This window comes from Euprymna scolopes, chromosome 24 (genome assembly GCF_053919585.1).
Source record: "Euprymna scolopes isolate OS-2025 chromosome 24, ASM5391958v1, whole genome shotgun sequence".
Lineage (NCBI taxonomy): Eukaryota > Metazoa > Mollusca > Cephalopoda > Sepiida > Sepiolidae > Euprymna > Euprymna scolopes.
Window position 1 is genome coordinate 91,588,568 of NC_136505.1, and position 4,721 is coordinate 91,593,288.

Sequence of the window (4,721 nt, forward strand, 5' to 3'; positions counted from 1 at the left end):
TTCCAGAGAAAAACATCACCAGAAAAACGCCAATGGACAATCCGAAATTTAAAACGTTAATAAAAAAAAAAAGTAAAAAATAAATCCAGCAAAAGTCAATTCTTGTCAAAAAAAGCAAATAATAATGTTCAAAATATTGCAGCATATAAATTTAAGACTTCAAAAATCATATAAAAATGTTGAAATTCGGGGCCATTAGTATTTCAATGCTTTATTTTAGTTATCCATAAAAATTGGAAAGAAGGAAATAAAAATCCGAGTCGGCATTTTTTCTTCTTCAACAAAAGCATTTATTTCCATTACTCTCCCATCTCCAAAACACTTAAAACGTCTCTCGCTTCCGCTGGCCGTACACAACCATTTCTTATACGTCCATCTTTTTCGACCAAACACTTCGTCTCCCTTCATTTTACACTGATCTTGGGCGCGTGGTACAGTGGGGAAAGAGGTGACTGGTTACTTTTAACGCATCTAAAACCAAGCTCCTATATTTACATCATCAACGCTTTGTCTAAGGGAAGCTCCATGTTTTGATAAGCTTCTGGGCTTGATTTTTACTCCTGACCTGAAATGGAACACGTGCATCAAGCCAGTTGCCAAGGTCGCTGGAAAAATGGTTGGATCCTTCTACCGCTACAGAAGATATCTCACTGCTGATGCAATTCTTTATCTCTATAAAAGCCTAGTACGTCCAAGGACGGAGTACTGCTGCCACATTTGGTCAGGAGCTGTTAAAAACAGCCTATCCTGCCTTAACAAAGTACAAAATAGGCTTCGTGGCTTAGTGGCTTTTCTCTTCCCTGCAACCTCTCTCCCACAGAAGAGACGTTGCGAGCCTGTCTTTGTTTTATCATTACTTCCACGGCAAGTGCTCGTCTGAGCTCCAGTCCCCCCTCGCCAATCTTTCACGATAAACACCCGTCTACTGAAACCACCGTCAAAAATTTTCCCCACTCTTTATCTATGCCAAAACCAAAACGTATATTCTATGAACAAAGCTTCTTTCTTAGAAGTGCACGCCTGTTTCCCACCTGACTACAACCTGGATGTCTTCAAGTCCAACATAAACAAATTCCTGATGAACCGCTCCCTAAAGTAAGACACTTTATCAAATCTCCAATACTAACCATTACTACGATACTATCCCATTGATTACTGTACACGCAATAACCCTTATCCCCGAGTGGCTTCCGGGACTTTATAAGTGGTGACTACCTTGTAAAAAAAAAAGAAAAAAACACGTACATCTCCTTCAGCGTCGACTTTTTCTTCCCGACCACGTGGTGTACTTTCTTTTTCTTTTTCTTCAGACACAAATCTGAACACACTAGTCAATTTGCATACGCGTTTAAACGTAGCTCCTGCAGCTAATATTCTCATACGCGCTCATATGCGCTATGTTACAATTGTATTTATTGAAATTTTACATTGAAGATGAATAAAATCCAGGTGTGTCTATTATTGTACGGCGATACAACAACAACAAAACTGTTGAACATTCATGATAGAAACTTGGTGGGCAAGTCACTCTGCACTTCCATATCTTTTTCTTCTTTTTCCTTCTTGTTGGAGAGAAGGAGTCAGCCTGTAGACTGTAGATATATTTTAGTTGAATTAAGATTTAATAGAGCGAGAGAGCGAGACATAAAGAGAGCGGGGGAGAGAGAGAGAGCAAGGGAGACAGAGAATATATGAAAGTGTACTTCTTTAAGACAATTTGAGAAGGAAACGATTTCGTTTTGTCCTTGAATGACTTCATTCAAACATAAACCGCAGCCAGACGACAGTTGCAATTAAAATCTCAGGTCGATTAGTCCGTCTGTACCGACATGCGACGAAAAGTGTCGCTCTTCCGGTCTTCTTTGTCTGACAAAAGAAAAGAAAAAAGATGGCGGTTTTGTAGGACGTTCTTCTCTTACTTTTAAATATGTTTAAAGTAATTGTACATTCATTGGATTTTGGCTACGAACAAAGCTTAGTATCTGCTCTGATGCTAAACTTATTCTATTCTGTCACCGATCAGTAAACAAGAAATTTTTATTTTTCTTCAAATATAGAATGGCCCTTTTCAGTGACCTTGTGTCTAACTTTCTCACATACAGAACCAATACAATTGTGTGTTTACTTTTGTTTTGGTTTCGATCATTTTGGAACGGTTTTTTTTTAATATTAAATTCAATTATTACCCTATCATTTGAAATTTTTACAAGGGAATCACCACTTATCAATGCCTGGAGGCCACTCAAGGATCAAGGATCAAGGCCTAGAGGCCACTCAAGGTTATTGTGTGCAAAGTGGTCGGTAAGATAACAACCTGATGATCGTTAGTGGTGAAAATTATGTAGAATTTGATTCTTTAAAAAGACGACTCCCCGAAACAGTGTTTCATGGTAAACAACTGATGATCCCTTATATTAACATTAGTACTACAGTGAATTCGAGAGATGAAGTTGATTGCAGGTGATTAAACGACTTACTGACTAAATGGTTTTCTAACGAATGATAAAAAATATAAAAATTAAATAAGTTTTTTATATAGTTTTAAAGGTTTACAAACTTCCAAGGCTATATATATATATATATATATATATATATATATATATATATATATATATATATATATATATATATATATATATATAATGAAAATTACAATTGAATTTACCAAAATGATCCAAGATGGTAAAATTAAAATAAATTATAAATATTAAAGAATTAATATTTATAAAATTATCTCAGCCAGATATAAAAGCTCGATAAAACCAAACAAACAGTTAATAAAATATGTTAAAAAAAACACTTTGAAATGAGTTAAAAACATATTTAATATGAAAAGGAAACACTAGATAAATGGATAGTCCTATATGGATATAAATGTATATATATATATATATATATATATATATATATATATATATATATATATATATATATATATATACGACTACTTAATTTAATCACATAAATTAATATACGAAAGTATGAATTTATGCGTAAACTTAAAGTATTTACTTCAACAGTGCTCAGTACGTAGCTAGAGCTAGGCAGTAAGTTATACAATATATATGGCAATTAAGTTACACAGAATATTCCGCGTTTCATCCACGCTAGGATTCATAAGCCTAATGAATCCTAGCGTGGATGAAACGCCTGATGAATATTCTGTGTAGCTTAATTGCCATATATATATATATATATATATATATATATATGAACAAATGATTAATAAAACATGTTAAAAGACATATTGAAAAAGAGTTAAAAACATATTTAATTTTAAAAAAGGAAGCACAAGATAAGTGGATAGTCCTTAATCCGCAGAGTTTCGAAGAAATACTCTCCTTCTCATCAGAGGGCAGGAATTAGCAAAATGCAGGATCGGATTTTGCATATAAAAGTATTTAATGAAACTACAAGTAAGTCACAAATCTTACTTGGTTAAAAAAAGGGTGAGGTAAGGGGAACAGGAGGCAAAAGAAAAATGATAAAAAGATTTCACATGAATGGATAGTCCGGTGAAGGGTAAAAATCCAAAAATGGTTAATCCAAAACGGTCGAATTTAAAATTTCAATCCAATGGGTAAATTCCAAATGGTCCAAAATAATCCAAAAGGCAGAGTTCCTTGGAAAAAAGCGCAAATGGAATGAATTCCAAATCATTAAAAGAAAAGCACTGGAGATAAAATTTAAAACACGTCTGTCAAGGCTGGATGAATCAAAAAAATTAAGGTTAAAAAAAAAAAAAAAAAAAGAAACCGAAAAGCGGTGAAAGTTTAAATTTGAAAAGCAAGGTCAAACTGACCCAGACAAAAAGCGCGAAAGTTAGCGTTAATAATTAGGTCAGCACGTGAAAGTCCCAGAATTAAATTAAGAAAACTGATCAGAAGAACAAATAAATGGCCAAGTTTAAGAAATGGGGCGTCTATTATATATAAAAAAAACTTTTTTTTAAAAGTGAAAGTAAATGAATAAAAAAATAAATAAAAAATAGAAAATTATATATATACACACACATATATATATACATACACATACATACATACAGACACACAAATGCACACATACATGTATATACATACACACACGCATGTAAATATATATATACATATATGTATACATATACAATAACACACACACACATATATATACATATATATACAAACACACACGCATGCATAAATATATGCACATATCCAAAAACATATACAAGTTAAACAAAAACATACATACTTACATACAAAATAAGGGGAGGGAAAGGCCGGTATCTACAAACTCCGGAATAAGGCAAATAAATGTGTATGTAAATATTAACTCTTTAATATTTATAATATATTTTAAGTTTACCATTTTGATTACCTTGGTAAACTTATCGTAATTTATATATATATATATATATATATATATATATATATATATATATATATATATATATATATATATATATATATACAGTGTTATTAAATAAAGGGTTTTGTGCTGATTCCTGAGTTCGACAAGATACATTTGAAGAAGTTCGAAGGTTACATTAGTAAATTGGCATCATATATCGGGCAAAATTTCTGAAACCTTGACAAAATTCTATCTCCAGTGTTTCAGTAGCTGCAACATGTTTGATCGCGCCGCGTTCTAGCTGACGACTTTGGATCTGTAGAATTACCCACCTTTCTCAATGAACATACAAGACCAGAAGTCATCAGACCAGAATTATTTCTCCTTTTCGT